At 40.5% G+C, this 13,522-nt stretch overlaps 1 protein-coding gene across 2 annotated transcripts in view; it reads right to left on the bottom strand.

Annotated features, from left to right (window-relative positions):
• The window catches only part of MAEL (maelstrom spermatogenic transposon silencer), a 56,477-nt gene that overhangs the window by 5,854 nt on the left and 37,101 nt on the right, over positions 1-13,522 (bottom strand). The gene's annotated exons all lie outside the window — the stretch shown is intronic.

The raw sequence follows: 13,522 nt of genomic DNA, 5'->3' as shown, positions 1-13,522 counted from the left end.
ATATATCTTTCCCCCGAGTGCCAAAGTCTATTGAGACTCAGAACAGCATTACCTGCAAAATACTGGGTTGGCCAAAAAGTTTGTCTGGGGCTTTCTGAAAGACGAACAAACTGTTTGGCCAATCCAATAGGAGGCTTGCCTCAACTTAGCATGAATCTCCATTTAAAAATTATAAAGACGGTAAACAGTAAGTACTGCATGTCTATCTACTAACCACTAAAGATAAGGAGAAGGGAATAATCTCATTTATCATTACATCAGAAAGAATAAAAAATACCTAAAAATAAACCTACCTAAGGAGGCAAAAGGACTGAAGTTCAAAAACTAGAAGATACTGATTAAAAAATCTAAGATGACAACAACAAACAGAAATATAAACCATGTTATTGGCCTAGAAGAATCAATATTGTCAAAATACCACCTCAGTCTACTGATTCAACACAATCCCTGTCAAATTACCAATGGAAGATCAAGCACAAAAGACTTAATATTTTATGGAAATACAAAAGACCCCAAACAGCCAAAGCAATCCTGAGAGAAAAACAGAGCTGGAGAAATAAGATTCCTTGATTCAGACTATACTATAAAGCTACAGTCATCATGAACAGTATGAAAAGACAAAAAGATACGAAATTGAGAGATGAACTCTCCAGCTGGGTAGGTGCCCTAATATGCTACTGGGAAGAGTGGAGCAATAGCTCCAGAAGCAATGAAGAGGCTGAGCCAAAGCGGAAACAATGCCCAGCGATGGATGTGTCTGGTGGTAAAAGTCAAGTCCGATGCTATAAAGAATAATAATGCGTAGGAACCTGAAATGTTAGGTCCATGAGTCAAGATTAAATGAATGTAGTCAAACAGAAGATGGCAAAACTGAACACTGACATTTTAGAAAGCAGTAAACTAAAATGGAAAGGAATATGCGAATTAATTCAGATGATCATTATATCTAAAACTGTGGCCAAGAATACCTTAAAGGAATGGAGTAGCCCTCATAGTCAACAAAGGAGTCCAAAATGCAGTACTTGGTGTCATCTCAAAAATGCTAGAATGATCTCAGCTCAATTCCAAGGCAAACCATTCAATATCACAGTTCAGTTCAGTTCAGTCGCTCAGTCGTGTCTGACTCTTTGTGATCCCATGAATTGCAGCACACCAGGCCTCCCTACCATCACCAATTCCAGGAGTTCACTTAAACTCACGTCCATCGAGTCGGTGATGACATCCAGCCATCTCATCCTCTGTCGTCTTCCTTCTCCTCCTGCCCCCAATCCCTCCCAGCATCAGGGTCTTTTCCAATGAGTCAACTCTTCGCATGAGGTGGCCAGAGTATTGGAGTTTCAGCTTTAGCATCAGTCCTTCCAATGAACACCCAGGACTGATCTCCTTTAGGATGGACTGGTTGGATCTCCTTGCTGTCCAAGGGACTCTCAAGAGTCTTCTCCAACACCACAGTTCAAAAGCATCAATTCTTCGGTGCTCAGCTTTCATCACAGTCCAACTCTCACATCCATACATGACCACTGGAAAAACCATAGCCTTGACTAGACGGACCTTTGTTGGCAAAGTAATAGCTCTGCTTTTCAATATGCTGTCTAGGTTGGTCATAACTTTCCTTCCAAGGAGTAAGCGTCTTTTAATTTCCTGGCTTCAATCACCATCTGCAGTGATTTTGGAGCCCCCCAAAATAAAGTCTGACACAGTTTCCACTCTTTCCCCATCTATTTCCCATGAAGTAATGGGACCAGATGCCATGATCTTAGTTTTCTGAATGTTGAGTTTTAAGCCAGCTTTTTCACTCTCCTCTTTCACTTTCATCAAGAGGCTCTTTAGTTCCTCTTCACTTTCTGCCATAAGGGTGGTGTCATCTGCATATCTGAGGTTATTGATATTTCTCCCAGCAATCTTGATCCAGCTTGTGTTTCTTCCAGCCCAGCGTTTCTCATGATGTAATCTGAATGTAAGTTAAATAAGCAGGGTGACAATATACAGCCTTGACGTACTCCTTTTCCTATTTGGAACCAGTCTGTTGTCCAAGTCAATGACCCAATCACTGATGCTGAAGAACATGAAGCTGAACGGTTCTATGATGGCCTACAGAACCTACTGGAACTAACACCCAAAAAGGTGTCCTTTCATCACAGGGGACTGGAGTGCGGAAGAAGGAAGTCACCTGGAATTACAGGCAAGTTTGACCTTGGAGTACAAAATGAAGCAGGGCAAAGGCTAACAGAGTTTTGCCAAGAGAACACACTGGTCATAGAAAACACTCTTTTCCTGCAACACAAGAGGCGATTCCACACATGGACATCACCAGATGGTCAATACTGACATCAGACTGATTATATTCTTTGTAGCCAAAGATGGAGAAGCTCTATACAGTCAGCAAAAACAAGACCTGGAGCTGACTATGGTTCAGATCATAAGCTCCTTATAGCAAAATTCAGGCTCAAGCTGAATAAAGTAGGGAGAACCACTAAGACATTCAGGAATGACCTAAATCAAATCCCTTATGCTTATACAGTGGAGGTGATTAACAGACTCAAGGGACCAGATCTGGCAGAGGAGTGCCTGAAGAACCATGGACAGAGGTTCATGACACTGTACAGGAGGTGGTGACCAAAACCATCCCCAAGAAAGAGAAATGCAAAAAGGCAAAATGGTTGTCTGAGGGGGCTTTACAAATAGCTGAGAAAAGAAGTGAAAGGCAAAGGAGAAAGGGAAAGATATACCCAACTGAATGCAGAGTTCCAGATAATAGTAAGGAGATATAAGAAAGCCTTCTTAAGTGAGCAATGCAAAGAAATAGAGGAATATAACAGAATGGGAAAGACTAGAGATCTCTTTAAGCAAAATGGAGGCATTTCATGCAAAGGGGAACATTTCATGCACAGATGGGCACAATAAAGGACAAAAACGGCAAGGACCTAACAGAAGCAGAAGAGGTTAAGAAGAGGTGGCAAGACGAAACAGAAGATCTGTACAAAAAAAGCTCTTAATGACCCAGATAACTATGATGGTGTGATCACTCACCTAGAGCTAGACATCCTGGAGTGTGAAGTCAAGTGGGCCTTAGAAAGCATTACTATGAACAAAGCTAGTGGAGGTGATGCCTTTCCAGCTAAGCTATTTCAAATCCTTAAAGATAATGTTCTGAAAGTGCTGCACTCATTATGCCAGCAAATTTGGAAAACTCAGCAGTGTTCACGGGAGTGGAAAGTGTCGGTTTTCATTCCAATCCCAAAGAAAGGCAATGCCAAAGAATGTACAATTACTGTACAATTGTACTCATTTTACACGCCAGCTAGATTATGCTCAAAATCGTTCAAGCTAGACTTCAAGAGTATGTGAATTGAGAACTTCCAGATGTACAAGCTGGATCTGGAAAAGGCAGAGGAACCAGATCTCAAATTGCCAACATACTCTGGATCATAGAAAAAGCAAGGGAATTTAAAAAAAAACACCTACTTCTGCTTCTCTGACTATGCTAAAGCCTTTGACTGTGTGTATCACAACAAACTGGAATATTCTTAATGAGATGGGAATCTCAGACCACATTACACGCCTCCTGAGAAACCTGTACACATGACGAGAAACAACAGTTAGAACTGAACATGGAACAACGGACTGGTTCCAAACTAGGAAAGGACTATATCAAGACTATATGCTGTCACACTGCTGATTTAACATACAAAGCAGAGTACATCCTGCAAAATGCTGGGGTGGATGAATCACAACCTGGAATCAAGATTGCTGGGAGAAATATCAACAACCACAGGTTTGCAGATGATATCACTTTAACAGCAGAAAGTGAAGAGGAACTGAAGAGCCTCTTGATGAAGGTGAAAGAGGAGAGTGAAAAAGCTGGCTTGAAACTCAACATGCAAAAAACAAAGATCATGACATCCAGTCCCATCACTTCATGGCAAATAGATGGGGAAACAGTGACAGACTTTATTTTCTTGGGCTCCAAATCACTGCAGACGGTGACTGCAGCCACAAAATTTAAAGATGCTTGCTCTCAGGAAGAACAGCTACAATAAACCTGCTGCTGCTAAGCTGCTAAGTCACTTCAGTCATGTCTGACTCTGTGGGACCCCATAGACCGCAGCCCGCCAGGCTCCCCCATCCCTGGGATTCTCGAGGCAAGAACACTGGAGTGGGTTGCCATTTCCTTCTCCAATCCATGAAAGTGAAAACTGAAAGTGAAGTCGTTCAGTCGTGTCTGACTCCTAGCGACCCCACGGACTGCAGCCTACCAGGCTCCTCCATCCATGGGATTTTCCAGGCAAGAGTACTGGAGTGGGGTGCCATAGCCTTCTCACAACACACCTAGACAGTGTATTAAAAAGTATAGAAATCACTTTGCTGACAAAGGTCCATCTAGTCAAAGCTATGGTTTTTCCAGTACTCATGTATGGATGTGAGAGTTGAACCATAAGGAAGGCTGAGTACTGAAGAATCGATGCCTTTGAACTGTGGTACAGGAGAAGACCCTTGAGAGTCCTTTGAACATCAATGAGATCAAACCAGGCAATCCTAAAGGAAATCAACCTTGAATATGCTAAAGCTCCAATACTTTGGGCACCTGATGTGAAGAGTCAACTCACTGGAAAGACCCTGATTCTGGGGAAGATTGAGGGCAAAGGAGAAACAGAAACAGAGGATAAGATGGTTGGGTGGCATCACTGACTCAATGGACGTGAGTTTGAGCAAACTCTGGGAGACAGTGAAGGACAGGGACACCTGGCGTGCTGCAGTCCATGGGAGCGCATACAGTTGGACACGACTTAGCGACTGAACAGTAACAACAACAATAAATGGCACAAGTAGAGAGTTATAGATCAACTGAACAGGACAGAAAGCCCAAAAATAAACCCACACACCTAGATCAATTAATTTACAGCAGGAGGCAAGACAGAATCCCATGAACAGTTTGCCTTGAGAACCCCAGGAAGAGTATGAAAAGGCAAAAAGACAGGACACTGAAAGAGGAACTCCCCAGCTCAGCAGGTACCCAATATGCTACTGGAGATCAGTGGAGAAATAACTCTAGAAAGAATGAAGAGATGGAGCCAAAGCAAAAACAACACTCCATTCTGGATGTGACTGGTGATGGAGGTAAGGTTTGAAACTGTAAAGAGCAATATTGCATAGGAACCTGGAATGTTAGGTCCATGAATCAAGGCAAATTGGAAATGGTCAAACAGGAGATGGTAAGACTGAACACTGATTTTAGGAATCAATGAACTATAATGGACTGGAATGGGTGAATTTAACTCAGATGACTATTATATCTACTACTGTGGGCAAGAATCCCTTAGAAGAAATGGAGTAGCCGTCATAGTCAACAAGAGTCTGAAATGCAGTACTTGGATGCAATCTCAAAAACGACAGAATGACCTCTGTTCATTTCCAAGGCAAACCATTCAATATCACAATAATACTAGTCTATGCCCTGACCAGTAATGCTGAACAAGCTGAAGTTGAACAGTTCTATGAAGACCTACAAGACTTTCTAGAACTAATACCCAAAAACAATGTCCTTTTCATTATAGGGGACTGGAATGAAAAAGTAGGAAGTTAAGATATACCTGGAGTAACAGGCAAATTTTGCCTTGGAGTACAGAATGAAGTAGCTGCTACTGCTGCTAAGTCACTTCAGTCATGTCCGACTCTGTGCGACCCCATAGATGGCAGCCCACTAGGCTCCTCTGTCCCTGGGATCCTCCAGACAAGAATACTGGAGTGGGTTGCCATTTCCTTCTCCAACAGAATGAAATAGAGCAAAGGCTAATACAATCTGCCAAGAAAATGCACTGGTCATAGCAAACACTCTCTTCCAACAACACATAAGACTCCACAGATGGACATCACCAGATGGTCAACACTGAAATCAGATTGATTATATTCTTTGCAGCCAAAGATGGAGACACTCTATACAGTCACCAAAAACAAGACCGGGAGCTGACTGTGGCTCAGATCATGAACTTGTTATTGTCAAATTCATACTTAAACTCAAGAAAGCAGGGAAACCCACTAGACCATTCAGGTACAACCTAAATCAAATCCCTTATGATTATACAGTGGAAGTGAGAGATAGATTCAAGGGATTAGATATGATAGAGTGCCTGATGAAATATGGATGGAGGTGTGTAACACTGTACAGGAGGCAGTGATCAAGACCATTCCCAAGAAAAAGAAATGCATGAAGCAAAATGGTTGTCTGAGGAGGCCTTACAAATAACCATGAAAAGAAGAGAAGCAAAAGGCAAAGGAGAAAATGAAAGATACATCCATCTAAATGGAGAGTTCTAAAGAATAGCAAGGAGAGATAAGAAAGCCTTCCTCAGCGATCAATGCAAAGAATAGAGGAAAACAATAGAACGCAAAAGACTAGAGATCTCTTCAAGAAAATTAGAGATACCAAGGGAACATTTCATGCAAAGATGGGCTCGATAAAGGACAGAAATGGTATGGACCTAAGAGAAGCTGAACATATTAAGAAGAGGTGGCAGGAATACACAAAAGAACTGTACAAAAAAGATCTTCATGACCAAGATAATCACAATGGTGTGATCACTCACCTAGAGCCAGACATCCTGGAATATGAAGTCAAGTTGGCCTTAGAAAGCATCACTATGAACAAAGCTAGTGGAGGTGATGGAATTCCCGTTGAGCTATTTCAAATTCTGAAAGATGATGCTGTGAAAGTGCTGCACTCAATATGCCAGCAAATTTGGAAAACTCAGCAGTGGCCACAGGACTAGAAAAGGTCAGTTTTCATTCCAATCTCAAAGAAAGGCAATGCCAAAGAATGCTCAAACTACTGCACAATTGCACTCATCTCACACGCTAGTAAAGTAATGCTCAAAATTCTCCAAGCCAGGCTTCAACAGTACGTGAACTGTGGATTTCCAGATATTCAAGCTGGATTTAGAGAAGGCAGAGGAACCAGAGATCAAATTGCCAACAGTTGCTGGATCATCGAAAAAGCAAGAGACTTCCAGAAAAACATCTATTTCTGCTTACCGACTGTGCCAAAGCCTTTGACTGTGTGGATCACAATAAACTGTGGAAAATTCTTACAGAGATGGGAATACCAGTCCACCTGACCTGCCTCCTGAGAAATCTGAGTGCAGGTCAAGAAGTAACAGTTAGAACTGGACATGGAACAGATTGGTTCCAAATCAGGAAAGGAGTACGTCAAGGCTGTATATTGTCACCCTGCTTATTTAACTTATATGCAGAATACATCATGAGAAATGCTGGACTGGATGAAGCACAAGCTGGAATCAAGATTCCAGGGAGAAATATCAGTAACCTCAGATATGCAGATGACATCACCCTTATGGCAGAGTGAAGAGGAGGAACCAAAGAGCCTCTTAATGAAAGTGAAAGAGGAGAGTGAAAAAGTTGGCTTAAAACTCAACATTCAGAAAACTAAGATCACGGCATCTGGTGCCATCACTTCATGGCAAACAGATGGGAAAACAGTGGAAACAGTGAGAAGACTTCATTTTGGGGGGCTCTAAAATCACTGCAGATGGTGACTGCAGCCATGAAATTAAAAGACGCTTGCTCCTTGGAAGAAAAGTTATGACCAACCTAGATAGCATATTAAAAAGCAGAGACATTATTTTGCCAGCAAAGATCCATTTAGTCAGTGTTATGGTTTTTCCAGTAGTCATGTATGGATGTGAGAGTTGGACTATAGAGAAAGCTGAGCACTGAAGAATTGGTGCTTTTGAACTGTGGTGTTGGAGCAGACTCTTGAGAGTCCCTTGGACTGCAAGGAGATCCAACCAGTCCATCCTTAAAGAAATCAGTCCCAAATAATCATTGGAAGGACTGATGCTGAAACTGAAACTCCAATACTTTGGCCACCTGAGGGCAAATAATTGACTCTTGGAAAAGACCCTGATTCTGGGAAAGACTGAAGGAAGGAGGAGAAGGGGACGACAGAGGATGAGACGGTTGGTTGGCATCACTGACTCAGCGTACATGAGTTTGAGTAAACTCTGGGAGTTGGTGATGGACAGGGAGGCCTGGTGTGCTGCAGTCCATGGGGTCGCAGAGTCGGACATGACTGAGCAACTGAACTGAACTGAAGGAGGCAAAAATATATAATGGAGAAAAGATAGTCTCTTCATTGAGAGGTGCTGGGAAAACTGGAATGTAGAGGAAATGAAATTAGAACATTCTCTAACATCATACATAAAAATAAAATGGATTAAAGACCTCAATGTAAGACCAACTATTATAAACTTAGAAGAAAACACAGGTAGAACAACTCTTACATAAAAATCACCACAATCTCTCTTCTGACCCACCTCATATAGAAAATAAAAACAAAAAGAATAACTGGGACCTGATGAAACCTAAAAGTTTTTGCACAGCAAAGAAAGTCATAAACAAGACAAAAAGACAACACCCAGAATGTGAGAAAATATTTGCAAACAAAGCAACCAACAAGGGATTAATCTTCAAAATATACAAACAGCTCTTGCAAGTTCAGTATCAAAACCAAACAACCTAACCAAAAAATGGGCAGAAGACCTAAACAGAAAGTTCTCCAAAGAAGACATAAAGATGGCCAACAAACACATTAAAATATGCTCAGTATCACTAACTGTTGGAGAAATGCAAAGCAAAACTATGAAGAGGTTTCACCTCACACTGGTCAGAATGGCCATCATCAAAAATTCTACAAACAATAAATGCTGGAGAGGGTGTGGAGAAAAGGGAACGCTCATACACTGTTGGTGGGGAACGTAAGTTGGTATAACCACTTTGGAGAAGAGGATGAAGGTTCCTTAAAAACGCTAAAGACAGACCTACCATATGATCCTACAATCCTACTCCTGGGCGTATTTCCAGAGAAAATGATATTTCAGAAAGATACACGTGCCCCAGTGTTCACTGCAGCACTATTTCCAACAGCCAGGACACAGAAGCAACCTAAATGTCCATTAACAGAAGCATGGACAAAAACGTGATACACACACACAATGAAATATTACTCAGCCATAAAGAGTGAAATGATGCCATGTGCAGTAACATGGATGGCCTAGATATTATCATATCTAAGTGAAGTAAGCCAGAGAAAGACAAATATTATATGACATTTGCCCATTTAAGTGTATGTGGAATCTAAAAAAAATATAAAAATGTACTTATTTATAAAACAGAAACAGACACACGGAGCTAGAAAATAAACTTACAATTACCTAAGGGGAAAGGTGAGGGTGGAGAGATAAATTAGAAGGCTAGGATTAACACATACACACTATTGTGTACCAGAGAGAGAACCAAGGAGGACCTACTGTACAGCACGGGAAATTCTACTCAATACTCTGTAATAATTTATATGGGAAACAGAATCTGAAAAAGAATAGATACATGTATCTATAACTGTATCACCAGGTTGTACACCTGAAACTAACTCAACCTTATAAGTTAACTACACTCCAGTAAGAAACAAACAAAAGAAAACTAAATCTAGTTCTCACGTGTCCATGTGGAATCAAGAAATTTTAAGTTTCCAGTTAGTTTTGCCCCTTGTTCAGATCTTAATTCCCAAGAGCACCTACTTAATATACACATTTTCCATTGGAGATCGTATTTTAAGTGAAAGCAATTAAAAATATTATAACAACAACAAAAACCCCAGAAAAATCTGACTCCAGGGAAAAATGTCTCCAAATCTCATCATACTGTTAAAAAGGACATTATTTTGATCTGGTTTTATTTATACTTACTGATCTTCCTCCAAATTATCCCAAAAGATGAATGTATCTTCTAGTAAAGGACTATTCATTCTAAAAACTGTCAATAATCAGAACTTTGTATACTGTTATGCTAATATGCATTATGCAACCTCAAATCTAGCTTCAACTTTAATACATTTCCAATGTGCTTCCTTTACGAAGTTCCACTCTCAAGTAATAACATAAGATCATAAGTGAGTATGTCTGTTAAGTCTGCAACTCACTCCCGAAGTTTCAAAACTATCTTATCCATTAAAATTATGTGCAGCATAGAGGACTTTTGCACTCTTCCCTTGATATCCCAAGGTCTCTGATCTCTTTTCCTCTTATTTCAGGGCTAAGTTTCCTCCTTTTCAAGGATAGGCCTGCCTTTCCCTTTCTCAGGAACCACCGTCATCTGACAGTTACTGATGTCCTCTACTCTAGTCAAACTGACTCACTGCTTTTTCTCAATCGGACTTTCTGTGTTTTCAACTCTGAATCACTGCTCAGGCCATGTTATTCTTTTGGAAAGGTCCTCCCTTTAACCCAAACTTCTGCTCATAGAAATTCTATGGCAGATTCATTTTGATATTTGACAAAACTAATACAATTTGTAAAGTTTAAAAATAAAATAAAATTAAAAAAATCATAAATATCAAAAAAAAAAGAAATTCTATCCATCTTTCCAGAAGAAGTAAAACATTTATTCTATAAAGTACTTCATATATTAAATACATGAGGCAATTCCTCCCTCATGTGATTTATCATAATCTTCTGAAATTCTTTAAGAATTTTCAGAAATTATCATATATAACTCACACATAATGTGCTTTACTGCTCTTATCAGACAGGAGACTCTGAGGGCAAGGGCAATCCTGTTACTCTTTCCCTTGTTTCCCACAGAACCTAGTCTCATGCCTTACATACAGAAGTTTTATTTGTTAAATATCAAAACCTCAAGTTGGACTAAGAAAAAGCTTCTCAAGTGATGTCAAAATAGAAAACTGCACCTCTTAAAATTATGAATGCTTCTGGCTCAGGATGCCTACATTTCTCTCCTCTTGCTCTTAAGACCCTATCAAAATGAAAGTCGAACAGTCATAGTAGTAGATGCCCACAATAAAGGAGAAAACAGGAAGAGGCCTCCAAGGAAGAGAGTTTAACAAATCTGTAGGATATAGAAAGTAAATGAAGGAGTGATAACCGATGGAACTAGACAAACGAAGTCCCAGCCTTCAGTGCTCAGGGAATAGGCAGCACAGACGCGAATCTACCTATGGACCTCTGGAGAAGCTCTGAACTCATGGACATGTCCCTGGCCAGAGAGCAGAGGCAAGCTATGAGACTGGACTTCTTCTGTACAGAGAACAGTTAACTTCCCTGACTCCATGCACAGAAGTGACCTGTTCTTGGAGAAGTAGGCAGCAGGCATGGGTGCTGGAAACCAGGGAAAAACCCTCACGATTCTGGAGTTCATGATTCCACCTCCAGCTTTACAACCAGCTCCTTGTCTGCTTTCCCTTAGCAAAGCTTGGTCAGTTGACAGTCCCCACTGGACAACACAGATCACTTATTCTGTGAGCACTTATTTACAGCCTCATTCTAAAATGTTAACAGAGCCAAGGACAATCAGACATTTAAGGAAAGCCTGCAACACAAGAAAGGTCCACATAGGAAGATCACAGGGAGATGGAGAAGGAGAGGGAAGCCCGGAGTGCTGCAATTCATGGGTTCGCAGGGTCAGACACGACTGAGTGACTCAATAACAAGAGGAGGATCACAACTCCCAACCCAAAAGGATGAGATAATCCAGGGAAACAAAGCAAGCTAACACTTCTGCCCCACCAACAAGCACCCCAGTGAGATTTGTGAAATTACTGCATCTATAATCCTAGGTTTTCTCTTCATCTCTTCAACCCTCATTAACACTGATGATTGGCTATGATGATTTATATAGACAGCAACGGTGGGCTGAAAGGTTCTAGAAGATCAAAAAGTCAATCTCTCCCCAGCTTGAAAATGTCAGAGTTTGTGAGGGCTCTGTGCTGGGCTCTCTTCTCTCTGCATCCTCTGCCTAGATGATCTCATCTATACTCTGTAAGATCCATTTAGGCAGAGGATTTGGCTTTCTTCATTGCATCTTCAGTATCCAGAACAGTGCCTGAAATATAGTGAAACGAATGCTGACATTATCCAAACTTTTCCACTGAGTTCTAGGCCAGAACGACCAGCTGCTTATATACTATTTCTAGAACTTGCCTTACCAGGGCCTCAACATATTCTAAACTTCCTCCTCTTTCACTTCCTCCTCTACTCTGAGGTCTACACTAGAAACCTGTGCACTGCCTTTAGGTCTTCCTCTTTTCATCCTCTCTTCCTGTACCCAGCCCATCAGCAAGGTCCACTGATTTTGACCAATCTGACAGCTACTTACTCAGCCCTAACTTTGCTGTCATCATCCTTGTTCAAGTCATTTCTTACATGGACCAGAGAAATAACTAATAAGTACAGGCTCAATACCGTCTTTCTTGACCTCTCCTAATACATTTGTTAAATACTCACAAATTTTTAGAAATCTTAGCTAATCCTGTTGATTCTCTAATTTGATAAAATTCTTTCCCTTAGCTAACAAGGCCCTATCTTTACGGTCCTTGCTTATTGCTTCCATCTCATCTTATGAAATCTCCCCTTTGCTCACTAACTCTCCAGTGGGACACACAGATTGTCTAACAGCTTCCAGTAAACACCAAGTTTTCACCTCAAGGTCTTTGCAACCCTCTGCTCAGGATGCTGTTCCTTCTATTTTTAGCAAGGCTGTTTCTCTCCTCTTGCTTAAGATCTCAGTTTTAATGTTAAGTTATCAAAAAAGTCTCCTTAACATTCTAGGAAGCAGTCTACCTTTCTGCACAGTATTTCTTACTATAGTACCCTGCTGACTTCCTTATCACTGATCACAGTTAAAACCACTTTTTTTTTTTTTTTTTTTTACAGGATGTTTCTCTTTCCCACTTAACTGTGAGCTGCATGAAAGCAGAGACCGTATTAATCTCATTCACCACTATATGTTTGGTAAGTGCCTAGGACACTTACTGGGACATGCTTAGTAAATATTTGTTGATTAAATAAAAGCTGCCTTGTTTCAGTCAGCAGGTCACAGTCAAAGGACAATTATGACAGGAAACAACAAGGAGAATGGGGGGAATTTATAAAAGTTATAAATACTCTAGCCTTCAAAATAACATGATTGTCATTAACAGCCTGTTTAAGACTCTTGCTACTGTTTTTATGCAACTGTATTCAATTTCACCAATATAAAACCCACCCATTTCTCCTGGAGGTAGAGACAATATTTATCAAAAATTTAGTACAAATTTTCATAAACTTTAAGAAGTTTAAGAGCAGTGTTTGAAATGAGTCATATCTAGCTTATATGAACTGAGTCCTATCAGCTTATATTAACTAACAGATTCTAACAACAGTTTCTGTTGTCCACTAAAACCAGAACTCCTTTGTAAGATACCATTTGAAATCTTCTGAATATATGTATTCAGAATCATACGACATTATGAAGCTCAGGAAAAGGCAGATCCATCCTTTCCAAAGAAATGTGTCATTACAGTGCTTAAAGTTCTATGTAATGGTTCTGTCTTTAATAGGATCCCATGGCACAGACCCCCCAAAACGCCTTACACCAAAGCGACACTATTCCTGTTGCAGCCCGTACATAATCTGAGACTCAACTCTGTTTCTTCAATTCTAAAATTATTTTTTCA

Source organism: Bos grunniens, chromosome 3 (assembly GCF_055505025.1).
Source record: "Bos grunniens cultivar Pamir isolate PY7600 chromosome 3, Bosgru_T2T1.0, whole genome shotgun sequence".
NCBI classification, from domain to species: Eukaryota; Metazoa; Chordata; class Mammalia; order Artiodactyla; family Bovidae; genus Bos; species Bos grunniens.
Note: the sequence above shows the minus strand (reverse complement) of the source record. Positions and strands in the feature narration are given on the sequence as shown.